The 23,353-nt window shown below is 37.3% G+C and overlaps 1 protein-coding gene across 1 annotated transcript in view; it reads left to right on the forward strand.

The window, feature by feature from the left end:
- The first annotated feature begins 1,401 nt into the window (after positions 1 to 1,401).
- LOC149547610 (alpha-soluble NSF attachment protein 2-like) overlaps positions 1,402 to 23,353 on the forward strand; it is a 128,603-nt gene continuing 106,651 nt past the window's right edge. The window contains exon 1 of the mRNA XM_089791720.1: positions 1,402 to 1,814. The gene's annotated coding sequence lies outside the window, so the exon portion shown is untranslated. The remainder of the gene's footprint in view (positions 1,815 to 23,353) is intronic.

A 23,353-nucleotide genomic window follows, 5' to 3' on the forward strand; every position in this document is an offset into this window, starting at 1 on the left:
ATACAATAGTCTTTAATCACTCTGCCATTTAATCTAAGCATTTAACCATTTAAACAATTTAAAAGTAGCTTGTAGCAATGTCATATGCCTTAAAAAAAAGTGAAAGAAGTCCCAGTTTCTCAAATTCACAGCTTCCTATGATCCAACCCCATCTCACCCCTCAAATTCCCGCTGTCATGATTCTGATGATGAAATCTGCATTCCCATTCATTTTGCATTCGATGCTGATGTTTCAAATTTGCAAGGTTCCAATCCTGCCCATGAACGAAGAATACAAATCCAAAACATATAAGCAAAGGATGCCACATGACAACAACAACATGCATGCAACCAATTGAACCATTATAATGATCCCCATCTGTCCATAATTCCTAGCCACTTGGACTGCTTTTTTTCTTCTTCCTAATTTGTAAACTTAAAAGTTAAAAAGACTGCTGGCAAAATTAACAAGTGCCACGTAGTGGCATGTACTTGCCGTCAGTTTAAAAATTATTTATAATATAATTTGAATTATAATATAATTATGATTTTACTTTATTGTATATACATAGGCTTTTGAGATTTATTAATAAGTTGTTAAAATAAATTTTAAAATTATTAAAATAAATAATTTGAAATTTGTTTTTGTCAAGTCATATTATTATTATTAGTGTATGTGTTTTGAGAAAAAATAATTTGATATCTTGATTTGTGTAAGTAGAATTATTAAGAATATTTTATTGGAAATTATATAGTTGTTGTATATTTTACAAATTTAAAATTTTACATTTAATCATACTGTTAAAATAGATTTTATAACTATCAAAATATAAGTTTTAAAAAAATAATTGTATTGACTTAATGAGAGCACATATTAAACAAATTTATAATTAATGAGAATCATATTATTAAAATAAATATTTGAAATTTTTGTTGCCCTAGATTTAGAGGTTTCACTTATATTTTCTTCAATAAAGCATATATTTTCAATACATTTATAAAAACCAAATACATCATGCTTTTAAATAATCGATAAAAAATCAAATACATCATGCTTTTAAATAATCGATAAATGCAATTATGTTTATTTACAATATTACATATTTATATTTATAAATAATTTGCTAAAATGTCGCCTTTAAAAATGTATTATGATGGAGTTCCAAAAAAAAGGGTCTTATAAGACCAACTAATTTGAGCCAATTAGATTTGACATAAATTATTTTTAAGAACATATTTAATTAATTAAAAAAATTGAAACTTTAGACATTTTGAAATGAAATGAAAATACTTCACTGTAATTGGTTCATTTGTGCAGAACTAATTCACTAAACTCAATACAATAGTCCTAGCCTACAGCAAAGTACAATAAGCAAATATAATCATGTTTTAATAGAATTATTTGAGATGACCATAACTTATAAATTTTAGGCACAGTTTTCAAATGTGGATTAACGGGAGATAAGAAGGCGAAAACTATAGTCTCCGGCGGGCCTTGTTAGTCCCGGGAGCTCCTGAGTTGTTTGTATCATAATGATTACGCCGATCACGAACATCTATTCAAACAAAGGCTCACCATAAGGAGGATCGCGCCAAGGAAGACATCCGGAGGAAGCAGACGGACTAGTGGTGCCACTTTTAAGGCGCCTATCGACCGAATAACCCTTCAGATCTCTAATAGGCCACAGCTATACATTCTCCGCTCAGCTATCAAAGCAATCGGATTTATGAGTGGGAACTCAGAGAGGAAATTACTTACAGCACCATTTGCAGGTGCATACATTAGCGGGTTATCATCATAGTCCGCGATTTCGGGGAGTTGGACTAATCGACGAGTATGAGATCTTTAGCCAGTATCTGTTAGATCTTTGTATTTAATTAATTTTGAATTTTGGCAAACCTCTCTATATCTATGGATCATTTGACTAATCATACTGATGAGAATTCAGTCTGGATAATAACTGATGTTATTGAATAGCTAGAATTCTGAAGGTATTGTTGGGCATCATTATTTGCTTTGATTTGCAAGCTATTTGTATTGGTAATACATCTGAAGTTACCTATTTATTTCTGATATCTGTGTAAACAAATTTAGTTATTCTGAGTTTTAACATTGCGGACGTTATAAACAAATTAGTTATTCTGAGCAGACATTTCACTCCTAGTGGATCTTTGTTTATCAAAATGCGATGACATCCATCAATTGCTTCTCCTCCTTTCCTTTTCCTGTGAATTCCCTTTAATAGTCAATCATCACTCTCTACCTGTCGGTCATCACATCTATATTGCTGTTGTATACCATCCACTTCTTTGTCTGCAATTCATGTCTTTGTACCGTTGATACCTAAGAGGCCCACGGTTAAATAAGGGCAGTTGGGAAGTTTCACAGGAGTGGGACAGATTGTGCCCTGTGAAACAACCTCCGAATTTAAAAATCACCTCTCAGAATTTTAGAAATCAGCTCTTCATAATTGAGTGTTTAGGGAAAGGGCAAAGAAACCTTTCTCAAATAAAACCAAGCTAAGATTTGCGAGACAAAAGTTTTAATAACATATTTGGTAATGTCCCCTTTTTGGGATCCTTTTTTTCTCTAGAATCACAATTTTTATAAAATACATATAATCTTACCACCTTAAATGCCTCTTAACAAGGTAAATATTGATTTAGATCCTACTCACCAAAATATGGACACTTGCTATACACACACAAACTAGTTGTATAGTTAGTGTAATATAATCTGTCTTAAGCTTTAATAGCTGATAACACAAAGATATATACAATCTTAACATAGGGATTATGCACATTTAGGTTTATGAAAAAAAACATATTGATAAGTAGGAGATATTTTCCACAACCGGTCAAATTGTGATATTTCCATTAGGATTCAACTGTGTAGTTTTCTGAGTCAAATTCATTGAGTCATGTTTCACAAGTAGCGGTTCTCATGAACTTAGCCTCCGTGATCTAAACTGTTATAATGAATGAGATAAGAAAGACATGATGAGGTTCCCTCATTTTCTCTTCCATGGGCCCAAGAGCAAAAACTTTGTCCTCCCTTGACCCCATTCTTCATGGGGATGGTGTACCTAGTGGAACCTTTACACTGCTCCCCTCCATCACTCTATCTTACTCACCTCATATGGTTAAAGTCTAAAGATCCTTTCTTTAGCTATCACGATAACTCTCCCTTATGCATTGTTGAAAGGATTACAATAGGGAGCTCTTAATTCAATCCTAGGCCCAAGAGGGGAAACTCTATCCCCCTTGGCCCCCTGTTTCATGGGGTTGACTATCCTTCACAAATAGTGCCTTTGTTAGATGTAACCCATGCCCATTCCACCACACGCCTTATCAAGTGCCTTTCTACGATGTAGCCCATGCCCAGTCCACTGCAAACCTTATTTAGTGCCTTTATATGATGTAGTACGGTCCATTGCACTGCATGACTTACCTACCTTGTGAGGTAATAACACCACTTTTCATTGTTGCCTTTGAGAATAATATAGTATTTATTACGATAATACATAGCTTCTATTATTATCTATTATTATTTAATGGTTATCTATTTGTAATCTATTGTAATCTATTGTAATTATTAGAATGTTTCTAATATGGTAGTTAGTTGTTAGTTAACTGTTAGCTAAAATAGAATGTTTCTATTCTTTATGATCGTTTCTTAAGGAAAGATCATTTATTCATTTGTATATATTGATCCATTGATCACCGTTAATAACAAGCAAGTATTTTGCCAATTGCTTCCCGTGATATGGTATCAAAGCTACCTTAAATTTTTGAAAAAATTATAATTTCTTTTTGAAATTATCTACTTTATTTTTCGAATTTAATTTTTTTCGGGGAAAGAAAAATTGAAACTTGCAGAACCTGACTAGTGTTTCTCAATGAGTTTTTTTAGCTTTGTTCTTGGATTTTGTAGCTACATTTTTTTGCAGTTTGTTCCTGGGTTTTGTAGCTGCATTTTTTACAGTCTAGTCATGAGTTTTAGACACCATATTTTGTGTGACACCTCTCTGTGACTCGCGTGATTTTTTGAGGTAATAACCTTTAAAAGTTTACCTGAGTCCTATGAGCATTTTATCGAGACTCTCAACATTACTTCTACTGGTGTTGATTTGAAGTTCACATATCTTTGCACACTTTTGCTTCAGCAAGATCTTGACAAACCCTATACAATTTATACAATTCAAACACTCAACATTCAATTTCACTTTTGTCGAGTTCAGGGACCTTGCTAGCAAGACAACTCAAAAGCTTAAATTCGCTATAGAAAATCTGTGAACCAAGTGATTAGGTTTGAGGAGAAGTTTTACCCGCCTAGGTGTAGCAGAGCTTGAAGTGTAGGGGAATCAAGGTGATTCCTGTTCGTTGGCCAAAACTGATTGAGAGATACTATCAGAGAAGTGGTAGGCTCTTGGATTTCCAATCTGTGGTTTTGGGAACCAACAGATTGGTGACTTAATTGGGGAAAGTTGCTCGCAATATATGTTGTGAAGTTACCTAGAGTTTTAGTTTTTGTAGCTCAGAATCAGATAACAACTGTATCAATTGTTTGAAAGCATATGCTGTTGGAAGCGAGATCCCAAAAGATCAACACATTCCTCGAAAGAGGTGGTGAATCTATTTAAAAAAAATTTAGTGGTAGCTCTGTTGAGGGAGAAGACTCAGAAGGAAATGACTTGATTACCTAACATGGAGAATATGTACTATGATCGGGAAGTGGATCTACGTCTCACCATGGAGCAAGCATACATATACACCTTGGATGCATTTTTCGATTTGGAAAGATATGAAGGCAAGACATCGACACATTTGTTTATAAGGATGGCGAATATTTTTCAGGAAGTACCTTAAAACATCATGCCTCCACGCAAGGAATTGATAAGAAAATTTCGTGAGATGGGAATCTTGCCAGATGATCTTGATTTGAAGCTTCTCTTTCAAATATTAGAAGAAGGTTATGAAAGTCTAAGTTATATATCTCCTTTGGTTACATTTGTGAATTTGAAAAAGCACGAAGAAGAATCTGCAGTACAATTCTTCATAAAGATGTTTAATGGCTATCAAGAAATACCTTCAGAGTACAGATCTCCATCATTTGATCTTCTCAATAGTATGCGGGACTTAGGTCTCCTATATGATCATCAGTTTCTTAACTTTCTAAAACTTATGGATAATGAGCTGGTTGCAGAGGAGAATGAATGCAGGACTAAAGTAACATACGAGTCTAATGATATTTCTGATTTGAATGAAGAAGAAACTTATGTACATCTAGAGGAGGAATCCGATTATGATGATACCTGTATGATATCAGATGACAGTAAATGTGAAAGTGAGGAAGAGGATTCTTTGAGGGTGGAGGAGATTTCAACCTTGTTAGATCTAGAATAGCAGAAACATGTTGAAAGAAATGGTCCAAATTTTTTCTCAATTCACCATGGTGAGCAAGGTGATGGATGTTGTCGGTAAAATGTATAATGTAGCCGACAGGTAGAATAGTATTTGAATGGGCGCGTGACGCTTGAGTCACCCCTTCAGAAAGGTATATGTATACGTCCAAGATGGACTTTGGAATCATCATAGATCATTGTAGTCATTGTAATCGGATTGTAATCTGCAAGTGCATACATGAATAAAGTACCTGTTTTGAATTGAATCGTGTTATACTTGTGTTGAACTTCTTACCCTATGCAGTAAACATTTGGCGCCGTTGCCAGACGTACCTGGAACGAACAAATGATATGAAGATTAATGCCGAATTTGCCAAACAAAGATTGGAATAAGGTGGAAGATAAGAATGAACTAAGTACAACAAAAGAAATTTTAATTTTAACACAGCAAGCAGAACGCAAACAGAGATTTCAGCAGATTGCCGAGGAGCACTGAAGGGGTGAAGAGGCACAGACGGAGGGAGTGCACTCACCTAGTAGGCTTAGGAGTGCCGAGGAATTGCTGGAAGAAACTCGACAACGCTTGAATTTGGTGGAGGAAACAATGGAAGAATTCCTCAACCTGTATAAGCCGAGGGGAGAGTGTCCAACGGAAGGGAAGCAACTCGCATGGCTCGGAGTGCCGAGGGAGCACGAGCGTGGAGGGATCTCTTCGTTCTTGATACACCGGACGAACGAATACAGGCGGAGAATAGAACGTCACTTGAAGACATTTCACTAGATAACGCAGTTGTTGGAAACAAGACTGTTGTCCAGAATAGTGTGGAAGTCTAGAACAGCGCGGGAACACAGAACAACGCGGAAGTTCAGAACAACGCGGAAGTCCAGAACAACGCGAGAACACAGTACAACGCGGGAGTCCAGAACAGCGCGGGAACACAGAACAGCACGGGAGCTCAGAACAACGCAGGAACACAGAACAGCGCAGGAGCTTAGAACAGCGTGGGAGCTCAGAACAACGCGGGTACACAAGTACCTCAAAATTCAAGGCAAGTAACGATGGCTGGCCCTAAAGAAAAGTTACCCAAGTTTTACGGTGATGGTTCAGCAGACCCTATCAGACATTGTAAAATGTGTGAAACCATATGGATGGCAAATAGTGTAATGGAGGAGGATGATTGGGTAAGACAATTTCCAGCGACCCTACGGGGTGTGGCGATAGATTGGTTTTCTGACACTAGTCCTCAGAAACTTGATACATGGGAGAATGTTAAAAAAGAATTTATAGCAGAATTTAGATTACTCCGAGATGATAATGAAATAGTGGCAGAAATCTACAGCACCAAACTAGGAAAGAATGAGACAGTCCGAACCTATGCCAGGCGACTAAAAGAATTGATTGGAAAGATGGAGAGTCAACCAGCAGATGGGTTGAAAAAACGGTGGTTTGTGGAGGGGCTACGGTCGACTCTTAAAAAGAAAATGAAGATTGTACCACCAGCATCGTACACCGATGTGTATACTCGTGCCATGGATTTAGAAAGCGAATAGAAGACGAGTAAGAAGAAGAAACATAAGTCCTCTGATTCAGATGATTCATCCTTGGATAGTAGTAGTAGTGATGAGGAATCAAACAAGAAGGTGAAAGCGCTACAGAAAGACATGCTATGGATGATGAAAGAATTCAAAAATTTGAAACAGTAAAAGGAGAATTGTGGTGTACAGACTGCAAGGAGGACGGCCATACGAAGGGTTCATGCTTGAAGAAGCAGTTTTGTGACATCTGCCAGGTGGCGGGGCATTCCCTGAAAGAGTGCCCGTTTAACTTGAAAACAAAAGGACACCAGCAATTGTTACTAACACAGGAAGCCTCAGCCTCGAACAATAGCAACAACGGGGGCAATGATGCAACTTCAGGTGGATATTGAAATAATAATAGACGCAGAATGGGTGGAAACAATAACAATAACAATGGAGGCTGGAGTAGAATACAATATGATGCGAGTGGATGACCGATGATACAGTGCCGGGCATGTAATCTTTGGGGTCACTTCGCGAGGGACTGTACTACGAAGGAGGCACCGCAACTACTGTGCAGATGGTGTGGTCTAGGGGACAATGAAGATTCAAAGTGTCCAAAGCAAAGCGTAAATTTATTAAGTATTGAAACAAGTAATGAGAACGTTTTGGCGATCACACGGGAACAGGCGAGGAAGGCAAAATATTCGAATGCGGAAAAAGAGAAGGAGAGGTTACAAAAAGCCCGAACAGAGATAGAGAAGCAGATGAGAGCGGAGAAGTCGCAAGTAAAAGACACTGTGGAAACTTCAAAAAGAAACTTGGCGGAACAAGACATGGTGAAACAGATAATGCAAATGGAAGTGCCAATTAAATTAAATGATCTTCTCACCATGCCACAGTTACGTACGGCTATTATAAATATGACATTGTCCCCGAGAGTAACGGAGGAAGCAAAGGATAGTACGGAAACAACCATAGCAGTAGCAACAGATTCGATGTTACTAGCACTTACGACAGGTATACATCCAACAGTGGTGGAGATGGGCATTCTGGCTACGGTGCTAACAGATACAATAGTAGATGGAGGATCGGGAGTGAATGTGATGTCGGAAGATATCTAGAAAAAACTTGGACAACCAACACTATGGCCACCCACCTTTCAGTTACTTACAACAGATCAACATGGGATAAAACCCTTGGGCACTCTAATGGCGCAGCCGGTAACAATTGGGACACAACCATTTTTACTGGATTTTGTAGTTATTCCATTAAAGAGAAGAGGGTATGACGCCATCCTAGGACGGGGGTGGTTGGTGCAGGCTAAGGTAAAGCATGATTGAAAAAGGAACACCCTGTCAATGGAGAAGGGAGGTAGGAGATTTATAATCGATTTGCATATACAGATGGTAGGAGAAGAAGCCGTATCGTCGGACTCAGAAGCTGGTGGCGAGAGTGATGACGAAGGGAAAAAGAGGATGGAACCAGATGATGAAGGGGTGCTGAGAATAGGAGGGTCAACTGATGACGACCTAGATTCAGTAAACAGATTGCTACATTGGCAAATGGAAGATTATGAGGTCTTTTCGAGTTGCAATATTTTGAGTGTCGAGGAAGGAAAAGAAGGCCATAAGTTTCCGAAGGAGTACTGTGAACTGAAGGAAGGAGAAGCACATGTGGATGAAACACCGGCCCATACGTTCAGTAAAGATAAACCGATGAAGCATGAAGAGCTGACGGTGAAAACAATGAACTTGGGTGATGAGGAAAATCCGAAGAACATTCTTGTAAGAGATGATTGGAACCTAGTATTGAAGGCAGCAGCTTGGACGTATAAAGACTTAAAATGAGTACCACTAGAGCTATGTGACCACTGGATACCATTAATTAAAGGTGCGGTACCTGTACGGAAGCGGCCGTACCGAAGGAATAAGAACTATGCAGCATGGGCCATGGAAGTTGCACAAAATAGGTGGAAGGTATGGTGTTAGAAGCGTTTAACATTAAATAGACTTCAACCTGGTCAGTTAGTACTAAAGTATAATGGACGAAATGAAATAAGGCCTGGAAAATTTAAAGTTAAATGGGTTGGACCGTACAAGATACGGGAAGTTGGGTATAATGGAGCAATTAAATTGTGGACACTGGACGGAAAAGAAATACCAGATGCTGTAAATGGATCAAAGTTGAAAATATATAGAGAAAGAAAGGCTCCTCCGCGGACAAACAATTGATGAATGAAGAAAAGTTGCTTGTAAATAGTGTATATATGTATAAAATTAAAAGTCGAATATAGTTGGTAAACTGTAGTTATAGAAGTATGAAGTGATAAAAGAAGCATAAAGTAAATGTACTGAGAGGTGATTGTTTTTATTAAACTAATAGGGCTCGGGGCTATACAGAGAAAATGGAAGAAAAGCAAAAATAATAAAGTGAATCATAAGAATAACCCTGGAGAAAAAGGCCGTACGGCCTTGAAAGAAAAGTGGAGCAGTTTTGTTCACCGTACGGCCCCCAAGGACTTATGTTGAAAATAAAAATAATAATAATAAGAAAAGCCATAGTAATAAGTAAAGAAAACGATTCAAAGTATACCTTCAAATAAGATGGATGACCGTACGGCCTCAGGGGGAACAATTAAGGACCGTACGGCCTGGGGAACATCATGAGCAGTTATAAATCAAAGACCGTATGGCTTAGAAATAAGACATTGTACGGCTGTTGAATATTCTCAAAAGCTAGGACCATGTACGACCTTGAAAGAATTGGGAAGGATTTTTTTTTGACCACCGTATGGCAGATGTGGAAGGGAATAAGCCATACGGCTTGCTATGCATGAAGAAAAAGACTGTACGGTGAGGATAAAAGCAAAAAGGAGACCGTACGGCCCCAAGCAAACCGAAACATAGTTACAGAAAATTGATAACCGTACGGCCTCATCATATGAAGGGAAACAGAGAATACTGTACGACCCCTGGGCAATGAGAAAACTTTGTACGGATACCGTATGGTGGGAGAGCAATTGACCGAGATAGTTCCAAATAATACATAGTATACACAGGCATTCAAAGCACCATACGGCGTTGAGAGCAGAAAAGAAGAAAGCAATAGTAGGAATTCTATGAAAGCCGTACCATTACTAGGGAGAAGCTGGTTTAGACATACGAAGGGTATCAGGAAAGCAAGAGGGAGGAAGTGGAAGAGCAAAAAAAAAAAAAAGAAAAAAAAAACGACGACAGATTGAAACAGTTCGGAATGAGTAATGCATAATGCCAAAGGGAAGGGTAGACATAAGCAATTGCCAGAAAGAGTGTGGAATCGGAAAAAAATGACAGAAATGGTGTGTTCCGTGCAGTTTTGTGTGGGTTTCGGAGTGCTAATTTGGTCTTGGCGGCGAGGGGCGCTCAGGACCCCGCGGGGGTGTTGCCCCCTAGACCCCCAGTCGTTGCGGATATCGGTTATGGGAAGTGTGACCAGTTGATGAGACCTAGAGCTGCTGCTGTAGGCATGAGTGTTTGTGTGTCAGAGGAGGCACTTGGAGTAGGTGTTGGGCATGAGGCTGTCTTGGTGGATGCGTAGAGAGCTCGGGAGGAGCTGATCATCCAGTTGAAGGCAGTATGGCGACACTTGGCTCAGTGTAACCAGGAGTTGGAAACAGAGAAAGCAACACAGGTGGCTATCAAGGTCAGCTAAGGAGATAGTATTGTGTTAGCAGAGGCTACAGATACAACGTGGGTTGGAGACCAGTTTGGTGCAGGCATAGGATGAATGTGAAAGTGATGCGACAGAAACAGATCTATCTTGTTGTAGTTAGTCAATTAATATATTTTGTTGTTAATTTGTCTTAGATATTTTGTAATTGTCGTTCGGAGACGACCTTTCTTTTGGGGGGGGGATGATGTTGTCGGTAAAATGTATAATGTAGCCGATGGGTAGAATAGTATTCGAACGGGCGCGTGACGCTTGAGTCACCCCTTCGGAAAGGTATATGTATACGTCCGAGATGGACTTTGGAATCATCATAGATCATTGTAGTCATTGTAATTGGATTGTAATCTACAAGTGCATACATGAATAAAGTACCTGTTCTGAATTGAATCGTGTTATACTTGTGTTGAACTTCTTACCCTATGCGGTAAACAATGGATCAACACATATTCAGGAGGTATTGGATGAGGGAGATAATAATTCCCAGGAATCACATAGTGGAGATGAAATAGAGCAGCATTCGATGTATGAACAGGAGGAAGTTTTAGGAGATGATGTCAATGAAAGTATTTATCTTGTTGATGAAACACTTGATGATTTGGATGAAAGCTCTCATTTTTCTATGTTCCTAAATCCGTTATTTGAAGAGGAAGCAGATGATACGTTTGAGTTCTCTGGGTTCTTGAATCCATTATTTGAAGAAGATCATTCATGCAATCAGGTCCATCAACACAATGATGAAGATAACATGCCTAATGAAGTTGATGAAACTCATGATATGCTTTTAGAAGGTGAGATGTCTTTCAGTTCATCCTATGAGCAGGAGTTGTTTAATGAGATAAAATCAGATATGCATTGTTTTGAAAATTATCCCAGTATCTCATGTGATCAAATTCTTGATGAAAGAGAAGAAATCTTTCCAGAGTGTGAGCTATCTTTGAAACCATATTGTAAAGAGAAACAACATTTTGAGTATGGAAATGTAGTAGATTGTGTGCAAACAAAATTCAAGTAGAAGAACTTAATTCAACTACTTGTAAGGTTGATCAAATGCATAAGAATCCTTCATCCAACAAAGAATATAGTGTACCTATTGGTTTCTCAAAGGCTGAACATGAGACAGATACCAAAGACTTCATTTATGAAATGGAAGCAATTAGTATTATAAATGAGGACCGTTCACCTAATATAACTTTGAAATATGGGCAGCAAATTGAAGTGTTGAAGGGAAAGCACACCATAATCAGGAGGATGAAATTGCTACATGATCAGAATTATTTGTTTGATAGAGGGAAGAACCTATGTTCATTTTTTTTGGGGGGGGTCCCTGGGGCCACCCAATTTCACCATGCATTGTGTCAGGTATGGATACTTGGTCTGCTCCTCTAGAGATAGCTGGAATTTCATTATGCCTACAGGGGGCATATATCTCCAACAAGAGCCACTGATGGAGCCCAAGTTATTTCCAAAAAATTATGGCCTCCATTTAAGAAATAATATGAAACTAGGGGAATTGTTGTCAAAGATGTTAGAGTTATGTAGTCAAAATTATTGAGGGACGCACAAAAGAGCTACAGGCCATAAATAACCGATAATGAAGGAGAGATGAATAGAGCAACCAACAAATTCAAAACATACAATGATTATGTTTTCCACAGATTTCATTGAATGACAGTGCCTCTAAAGAGATCACACCTCATGGAATGTAACAGTTGTAAGGTATCTATGAATTGGTTTGCTTAAGGATTTTTGAAAACTTTAATACAAATGCATTCAACTAGTATAAAGCAGAGCCCATCAGCCTTCACTAGTTATCTCCCTTACTTGTGCATCTGCAATAGGAATTTTATAACAATAATATAATGCTTTATTTATGTTTGAGAATTTGAAATGAGAGCAACATGAGAGTCTAATAAAGAGTTGAAGATCACTGCAATTGAGAACAAAATACACCATTTCAGGATGCTGGCAGGATTATGGATGGTTTCAATTTATCAACCCCTGGATTCAGTATAGCTTCAAGATCACTAGATGGCATGTAAGCCATGAATGAAAAAGGATAAACAGTCACAGACAGTAATTTAAGACTTCCAGATCATACCCGTTAGGAGTCACTAACAGATATGATAAAACTGGAAAATACAAACCATGGCTTATGGAACGCAACTTAGAGAGGGCATACCCAGAATAGTTAACGACATAGAAGACAAACTGGAGATGACATATTCCTTCCCTGAGATAAAGGCTTGATGTACCTAAGTTTCAAATATATATATTTGTTAAAGAATGCTGAAGTCAATCTATACCTTGCAGCAGAATAAAACATTCATTGTGAGACCATATACCAAATGATACGCATGTTCAAAAGGGCTATGAAATGTATGTTCTTCAAGTCATTTTGTTGGGCCTGTACCACCATAGAAATGCTGAGGAAGTGTGAGAAGAACAACATTTTCATTTATGTCGAGGATGTAATCTTCAAGCCAAAGCACGAAACCATGACCTGTGGAGAGGAGTGTAACCCATTGACGCCATGATTTCTTCGCCTTGCCAATGATGTGTTGATAAGTCGATATTCATGGAAGCGCTTCATGAGCAAACATTGACGGAAAAGATCATAATATATACTACGCTTTATGAAGAATCGAGAGAGACATGGCCATTATTTACAGAAAATGGAAGTCTGTTACTCATGGCAATCACATCTTCAACATGGCAAATGAATTGTCCACGACAGTCATACTAAAGTCAAAATATAATGTTCCACATATTATGATTAAAGTCATTAAAGCTTTATGTTTAAAGCTACGATTATAATAAAGAAACTATTTAAAAATAAAAAGGTGCAATTACTTTTGAAGACGTGAGATTTTACATTTAAGAGGTCACATCTCTAAAGTAAAAGGGGATATAAAAAGGGGTGAGAAATAATTACAAGAAAACATATTCAAACATTCATAGTCCAAAGAAGAAGCATTTTTATATTTTATTTTTCAAGGAGGAATAAGAAAAATTAAATATGACTTTATAATGTAATTCATTTATTTTATTTTAATAACAAAATAAAATGTCCTTTGTTTATTATTAAAGGCATGGAGAATTAAACTGCAACTGATTGGTCCTTTATAATCGTTTTTCAATTCTGTAAACAATTGATGTGCAATTTGGATTAGTTTAGAGTTGCGTATATATATTTGATCCATCACATTTTGATCATTAAATTGTCTAAGTTGCCGGTTCGGGTTCAGTTCCAAGTTCGAAGTTCAAGAACCGGTTCGCAAGTTCGACAAAATTTTGGAAAGGGGTTTGGATTCGTTAGTATAAAAACATGTAAAAGTTATATATATATATACACACACACACACACACACATTTTTATGAAGCATGAGTTAAAATTAGAATGTAGCATAGTAGCATAAACACATTTAAACAAAAAGAACTTTAAAACACCATAAACAGTAACATATCATAGTGATCATACCATCATATAGTAACATAGTTCAATCAACTTCAACATCAAAGATTCAAAACATTTAAAATATCAAGTTCAAGTATCATTGTTTCACGTTCATGGTTTAACTAATGGAATGAAAATCTATTAAAATTCAGAATTTTTAGTTCTAAGTTCTTCAATCTTCATCTTTATATATTCATCTTCTTCTTCTTCATCTTCTTGTTCATCTCCTTCTTCTCTACCTCTGGTATTACTTGCACTAAGGCCAATGGGATCAGCAGCAGAATCAACAATGGTATTGACATCAAAGTCATCAAAATCATCAATTGTAAGCCCAACAATGGAAGCATCCAAGTCCGCAATCTCTGCACCTACATCCCACTTCTTTGTCTCCTCTTCTTTATATTCTTGACTCTTGTGCGAAAGAAGGCGCAAGTTGTTATGCACAAATACCAAGTTCTTTGCTTTTTTTGATTGCAATCTATTGCACTTCACCGAGTGGATGAAGGAATAGGTGCTCCAATTTCTTTCTGATGCAGAAGAACTAGCAACCTATAAAGACAACATAGGGTAAGCAATTAAAAAAGAATTAATTCAATCTTATAAAAAATTTAAAATCCATATCGAGTCATGATTCTTTTGAAGATAAAGTGAGCTAATTTAAAAAAAATAAAACTTACTTGTGATATGACTTTGATTGCAAGGGGCTGCAATGTTTGGAATTTTTGGCCATGGAGGTACCACCAACCATGAGCATCCTTTTTGAACCGATGACGAAGAGCATCATTACTTAGACCTCTAGCATTGACAAACTTTATGAACTCATCCATGATTACATCTCTGATATCATCATCAGGAAATATTCTTCTAAATGCTGCTTGGTACCCCTCAGACACTTCCATATCTCTATATGGTGGCAACCTTCCTGGTAGATCACAATATCGTGAGCTATAGTATTTGGGGGTCAAGACATAGGCAAGCAAATGTAATGGAGTGGTCATTTTGTTCCATCTTTCATTAATAATTTTTTGCACTTGTTTGAAAAAGGTTTGTTGTGGATCTTGCTCCTCATTTATAACTTGCGTGATCTTCTCAATCATTGAGTCTATGCCATCATAGATCTCTCCAAGGCAAGGCCTATCCATGTCAGTGTACCTAAGCATGCTCATAATAGGCTCGGTGATCTTAAGGAGATATTCCACACGTTCCCACCATGACTTAGCCAATAGCCTATCCTTTATTTTGTTTGCCCTTTCAGTGTTCTTTTGCTTCCATACACCCCAATTGTGGCTGATTACCATACCTTGAAGTGCATCTTTCACTTGCACAAGTTGTCTTAAGATGATTATATGTGATGCAAAACGAGTCTCAGCAACTTGTGACATAAATTAAAGCAAAAAACAACTATTAGATACATATTTTAGAAAACTAAGAAAACTTTATACATATTGGCAATTGCACAAGTAAAATATGAAAAATCAGAAATTGTCAAATATTAAAAATTAAATTACTAACTTGAGTTCAAGTTCATTTACCTTAAATAGCTCCAATTTTGAGTAGTTCCTAAAAAGAGATTGAGTCATGTGGTGGTTTGTGACAAACATTTGTATGTCCTCAGCCTCTTCATGCACTATTATGATCCACTCAATCTGGTTCCCAATCTTTTGTAGCATAAGATTGAGTGAATGGACTGCACAAGGTGTCCAAAAGATATGTTGATATCATAATTCAACCAACAAACCTGCTGCTCTACAATTCTTTGCGTTGTTCGTTATGACTTGGACAATCTTTCTTGCACCCACTTGTTCAATGGCCTCAATTAGGATATCAGCAATAAATGGCCCATCTTTTACTTTGCCCTCACAATCCACTGCTTTCAGACACATTGCCCCTTTAGGGGACACTGCAAGGACATTGATCAAGGGACGGTTCTTGGAATCCTTCCAGCTATTTGAAACAATTATCACCCCTGTCTCAACCCATGAGTCCCTTATGGGCTTCAATTGATTTTCAATCCGTTGGACCTCATCATCCAACAAGGTGGTGCACACTTTCTCATACTCCGGGCCACAATACCCTTTTGGAGCTTCATTGACACCCCTCAACATGTCCTTCCAAAATGGAGAGTGGACAACATTTAAAAGACAACCCATTTGCATATAGGCATTTTCCCACCTTAATGTCAGCAATTTCTCGGGCCTTATTTTGAAAATAAGTTTCTAGTGGCCCCTTTCTTTTGTGTACAACGGGGACAGATTCAGTGTCAGTGTACTATAACATTTGAGGGGGGTTGCATTCCCTTTGCTCTTTTACTTTTATTGCTACTGAGTTTTGTTGCCCTGCGTCCTCTCTCTTCTGTTGCCTCATGCTCTTCAATATATTTTAACACAGTTTGATTTGGTATAGGGGCACCTTTTTTGCTAGGGCATTTCTTGACTCCTCTTTGAGTATAACCACATAAATGACCTACCACACAATAATAAGAACTATTTCTTTCTACACCACATCTCCGACATCTCCAACGGAATGCACCACTTCTTGGAAGGGATTTTATAATGGCTACATACTTCCATAGAGGAGAATCAGAGTTGGGTTCCATTCTTTGTTTGGTGTTGCCTATTGATGAAGAGGTAGATGACATTCCTTTCCCCATGGCAAGAAATTAGATACATGTTCGTAATTTATATGCAAGAAAATGACAAATTTTGGAATAATGGAAAAGATTCAAGAACATATGAAGATTGAAAGAGAAATGAAAAAATGAAAAAACAAGAACAAAAACAATAGCAAATAGAATAAGATCTTACCTTTTCCAGCCATTGCACGTTTGCAAATGTGTATGAATGATGCACAAACACTTGAAGAACACCAACAAATCAATCTTCAAATTCCTCTTTGCACAATTGGATGCTTGCTCAAAACCTTATGTGCTCTCCTTTAAGACAAAATAACCTATTTAGAAACATCAAATGATAATGAGAGGGCACAAAACCAATTAATAACACCTTTTTAGGTTACATGGACGCCAAAAAATTATACAAAATTGCAAATAAAACACTTAAAATCACGTCTGTAGCCGTGGGTTTGAACTGGGTTCGATTTGTTGGACGTGGTTCGCCCAGGTTTGAACCCCGGTTCAAACCAGATTGAACTAGGCCTACGAAAAGAGGACCTTGGTTGAACCAAATTCGAACTGGACCCGAACTTGGAATCGGTTCGAACCAAATCGTGGTCCGGAGGGGGGGGGGGGGAGGTACTTGTGCAATCTAGTAAATTGTTATAGTTGATATGCATAGAACATTATATATTTGTACGTGAAAATCTTCATTGTAGTTGACTCTATTGCCCAAATAATTAAAGCACTGGTCTATTGGATTTATATTTGAAGTCTAAAAATCTAAAACTTCCTTCTTACAAGCATCGAATCTATCATTGATAAACCTTATACAATTTATACAATTCAAACACTCAACATTCAGTTTCATTTTTAATTGAGTTCAAGGACCTTGCTAGCCGGAGAACTCAAAACCTTAAATTTTCTATAGAAAAGTTCTGAACCAAGTGATCAGGTTTGAGGAGAAGGTTTACCCGCCTAGGTGTAGTGGAGCTTGAAGTGTAGGGGAATCTAGGTGATTCTCGTTCGTTGGCCAGAATTGATTGAGAGATCCTATCGGAGAAGTGGCAGGCTCTTGGATTTCCAATCTGCAGTTTTGGGAACCAACAAATTGGCGACTCTATTAGTGAAAGTTGCTCACAATAGATGTTGTAAAGTTACCCAGAGTTTCAGTTTTCGTAGATCATAATTAGATAATAGTTGTATCAGTTGTTTGGAAGTGTACTCTGTTGGAAGCAAGAACCTGGAAGATCAACACATTCCACGAAAGAGGTGGCAACACTATTTAAAAGAATTTTAGTGGTAGCTCTGCTGAGGGAGAAGGCTTAGAAGGAAATGACTTGATTACCTAACATGGAGAATATGTACTATGATTAGGAAGCGGATCTATGTCTCATCATGGAGGAAGCATACATACACCCCTTAGATGCATTTTTCAATTTGGAAAGATATGAAGGCGAGACAATGACACATTTGTTTATAAGAATGGTGAATATTTTTTAGGAAGTACCTTCAGACATCATGCCTCTACGCAAGGAATTGATAAGAAAATTTCGTGAGTTGGGAATTTTGCCAGATGATCCTGATTTGAAGCTTCTTTTTCAAATATTAGAAGAAGGTTATGAAAGTCTAAGTTATATATCTCCCTTGGATACATTTGTGAACTTGAAAAAGCAAGAAGAAGAGTTTGTAGTACAATTCTTCATAAAGATGTTTAATGGCTATCAAGAAATACCTTCAGAATACAGACCTCCATCATCTGATCCTCAACAAGATGCAGAAATTAGGTCTCTTATATGATCATCAGTTAGTGAGACAAAGAGCTTACTTAGGAGTCAGGGGTTACAGGGGCATCATGTGACTTGTCAACTGAAGGTGAGTGATGGTGACATCTCTTTAGCTTTTGAGCATTTTTGATGCTAGTCATCAAATGTTAGCCATATATGGTTGGGGTACTCCTATGTTAGATCAGCACGGTGATAGTAGTCTTTCCCTAGCAGAAGTTCATGCGCTTTGAGAGGTTGTCAGAATCTTGAAACATAATTATTCACAGTTAGTTGTTGACAGGGATTACCTTCTAGAGCGGGGTAGCACTTGTTATGAGGCATTGTTAGGGAAAGAGGAGGAGGTGGCTGAGCTTACCCAGGAGCTTGAGGTGACTGTGGACTCTCTTTAGTGTATTAAGTTGGCTCTTCAAAAGTCACAATCACAATTGGATGAGGTTATTGTGGAGTTGGAGTAGGTACAGTCGACACTAGCTCCAAACCTTGTTTAGGTGCATATTGTGTTTGGTGCTGAGTTTGCTTCCACGGTTGGGGATGAGGGGCGTGATGATGTGGCAGTCACATCCGCCCAGGATATGGGTGTAGTAGTTACGAAAGAGGTGAGAGCATCAGTTAAGGATTGCAATGTGATTCCTATTGTGCCACATTTTCAGAGGGAGAGTTTGGATGTCTAGAAGGATTCATACAGAGTGTCTGAGGGTACTCTTATCCGGGGCTCTTTTGGTATTTAGAGTTGGTGGGAAAGATTGTAGAGACTTTGTCTACGATGCTTCCTCACAGGGATTTTGTGGTTGGGTTTGTTGAGAGGGTTTCTTGGGATCCTATCCAGCTAGTAGTTGTGTTGAGTTAGAGATTGGAGCCGTCTCTTGATTCCCGGTTTGGTACTGATGAGCCATTGGCAGAGATTGGGGCTTTCTACTGGCATTATACAGTGGGGTGTGCTTATCATTGGGGCTCTCGCGGTTGGCTTGGTCAATTCACCATCGTGACCTTTGCGAGTTGACAATGGGATTTGAGGGTCTCAATTGTATGGTTATAGGCTTTCTAGTAGCCTATGGTGTGTTTTCGCTCCGTTTGACATATATTTATACTTTTATAGTAAGTCAATCTGTTGGTTTGAATTAGCTCAATTGAGTTAGAAGAGTTGAGTGATGCTCTCAAATTTTATTTCGGGCTTTAAGTTTGAGCTCCAAGAATCTTGGAGGGAGTGTCTATTTATAGTAAGTCACCCTGTCAAGTTCATTCATTGTCTTTCTTCATCAAGATCACTTTGGTGTTGTCAGATTTTGATACTGATGCTTCTTCAGTTGTTTTCATGTGACGGGTGAAATATTATTATTATTCATCTAAATATGTTGAGGTTGCTATTTTTGTTGGTGTTATATGGTGGTCACCTCAGTATCATAGCTTGTTGGAACCGGGATGAAATTTTTTAAAACATGGGCACAAGAAATAGTCGCCTTGTGTGTCAAAATATTAAGTTATGGTGGAAAAGGTTAGTTTTGGGAGCCAAAAGTAATTAATAATTATATTATATGACACTTTATTATATTTTAATATTGTGTTGCAGAAGTTTCTTAAGTGAAGTTGCATGTGGGAAACTTTGTGTCCTTTGGAGATTATAAATATGAGCCCATTTGATGGAAAAAGGCATTCGATTAAATATTATTTGCTTTTGTTGTCTTTGTGGCCTTTTGAGTTTTGATTTTTTGTGCCCTTGCTGAAGCATAAAGGTTTGATTCCAGTGCTTCCTTTTTCCATATCCACTGTAGCTGAGGAGCAATTGTCTACTGAAGAAATATTAAGTGTCTTCTCTTACTGTATTAATTGTGGCTATGAGGGCGATCCTATTTTGGGAGAAATTGGTAATTGTAATTTCTGATTTCTGGTAAATTGCAATTCTGATTTAATGTTCCCAAATTTGGGCATTTGGTTTTTGCTGGAGATCGTACATATTTATATGCAATTGCAAAGAGAAAATTTCTTATATCTGAATTTTATTGTTATAATCTAGTATCAAGTATATTGGTTCCCAACGAGGGTTTATTCATTGCAAATTTGCTGTTGATACATTTGAATATTCAAGCGAGCGTCCATATATTCAGTATTTCAGTTTTGTGGTATTAAGCAATTTTGGGCGATTATTTCAGAGGATTGAGCTGCATATTGGGAGGAAAAAATTACCCTACAGGGCTGTAATTATTAAACTAATAGCGTGTAAACTGGGTACATAAATCGGCATTCTGGACGTGGCTGTTGACTGTTGACTTTTCCATCCATACCTTTGGTCTTATGAATGCTTTCTACTTGTGTTCATTCACATTCTCATTCTTTCTTCTATTATTCACATTTATTCTCATATTGTTGTTGAATTTGTTAAATCTACAGAATCTTGCCACGTGTCCTGATTGTTGTAAATATGACATGATACAATTCCATTTTCATACCTTGCTCCAAACTGATTGATCTGAAATTTGCAGTCTCTATCAATATCTCCAAAGTTGTTGCATTTGTAGCACATTATTCCATTGATGATAGTGTTGTTCATTCCCAAAGGTCTACTAGCTGTCATGTTAGTTCTTTCATTCATCCTCATATTTGATCTTTGATTAGGTTTCTTTAATTCATTTGATCTATGCCCATAAGCAAAGCAATTGTAACGATAACCAGTAAAAGGTTTAGCATTAAGATTACCTCTGCAATCTTTCTTCATGTGTCGAAATTTGTTGCATGTAAAGCATCTGTGATAAAATTGTCTTCTCTGATCTCTAGGTTACTCAAACTGATTAGGTGTCAGTTTGATCTGATCTAATGTTTGAATAGGTTCTTGTTGTATTTCACGCTCTTATGTGATCTCTGACTTTTTTGATGATTCACCTTCAATGTAGTTAATCCTTGTCAAATCTCCTACAGGATTCTGTGCCATGATTTGTTGATTTGTCAGATCGCTGCAAATGTATTAAGATTTCCTCTTCAGTATATGTTGTCCAAGAGCAGCGATCTCTCTCTTATATTGTGGAAAACACATGGCGAGACATGTCTCTTCATGGGACATGTCTATTCATTATTATTTAATTAATATAACAATTAATTATTTGACTATATATATAATATATCTCACATATATTTATATATATATATATCTTCAGTTTAGTCTCATGGGTTTATATATATATATATATATCTCTTCAGTTTAGTCTCATGGGTTTATCCAATTGAAACTATCAAACATTAACACTCTCTCTCAGCTAGGGAGGATAAACACATAGATATTATGCCATCGGTAACATACAAAATGACAAAATTTAAGGATATTTTTGATCAAAAGATATCTAACATTTTGATATCACATTTGATATCATGAGTATTGGCCTCCACAATATCAACAAATGATATTCATCAAATACTCTGAGTATTGGCCTGCAGAATATCAACATATGATATTCACCAAGTACTCAATAAGGTAATTACCTGTAAAATATCAACATATGATATTCACCAAATACCTATCATATATCTATACAAACAACTCAAAGACCATCAAGTGAATGACCTCTAACACTTAGTTGATTTACAAGATATAATCCATCATGATCTATTCAACATTTACATATAATGTATATCATGATTTAAGTTATTGTAAGATTGTCAGCTTCCAATAACTTTTGCAAATACAAATGATAATCATTTGGAAGTCGTCACTTCCTCATGACGTACATAGGGGGTATGCCCATTAAGATCATAGTCACACACACGGACTTTCGAATTCCCTCTGAATGTCAATCATCTGAACTCCTCATCCAAAGTTTCCTTTGAAGAAGTGTCAGACTCCCTCTAAAACTGATATCAATCTCTCTTTTCTTGCAAGAACATACTCGGAGGAGAAGATCAATGCAAATAGCTCTTATAGTATGAATTGAAATACAAATAAGAGAGAGACTAATATAATACTCAAAGATAATGAAAATGTATCTACACATCCATGATACGAGTTGCTTCAATGATGGTCTGTTTACATCATATCAGAACATAACTTCTTAGGTTGTTTGAGAGACATACCCTCTTTGGAATCATCTCCTCACTAAGGATGGTTCAAATTTGGAACTCTGATTTACATCTGTCCTCTTTCTCGATGGTCAAAATCGGATATTTGCATGTGTTTAATATATTCTCTCTAATTTCCACTCTGGCGGTATATGTGGCAGAACATTATTCTTGTACCTTTGTGCTAAATAGGTTGATCACTTAGGGATGATGCCCTCCAATCTCTTCGTACTCCCCTTATCTCCAACATCTAGTTAGTAATCTTTTCCCTTACAATGTCCAATTCAAGTTGACACCTACTAGTTTTGACACTCAACTCGAATGGTGGCGGGTCCCCTTACCTTCGTGGCATATCATTTGATGGTTTCTTAAATCTTGTCCTCCTTTTCTTGTTCGGTGGCCCTCACGTGCTTGCACACCCTTAGTATTTTTGGACTCCAATGCCTTGGTTATTATTATTTGAATTTCATCATTGACCATGTGACATCGATCAATGTCTTTTGAGATGTGGCTGTGCATTTTTCCCTGTGGTTGTTAGACGCGCCCATTGACGCATAAGACCAAAGCATATGCATGGGCAATAATCTTGTGTGGCCATTGCAGATTATATGAAAAACTCCTAACTCACATATCTTGAGAAGTTTATTTCAACTTTGGATACCACTGACGAAATTCATAAATGGTTATTCCTTGACTTCCTATGAGTTACTTATAATATGGTGGTCAAACTTATTTTCTTCTTGTCAAGTATTGTTGTTCAACAATAGCTTAGATGTAGGTTTATTATGATCAAGCATCTAATAGTCATACAAAAGTTGTTTAATCCGCAGGTCTCACCAAAGATGAT

Source organism: Cupressus sempervirens, chromosome 7 (assembly GCF_028749045.1).
Source record: "Cupressus sempervirens isolate cs-2001-9-10 chromosome 7, ASM2874904v1, whole genome shotgun sequence".
Lineage (NCBI taxonomy): Eukaryota > Viridiplantae > Streptophyta > Pinopsida > Cupressales > Cupressaceae > Cupressus > Cupressus sempervirens.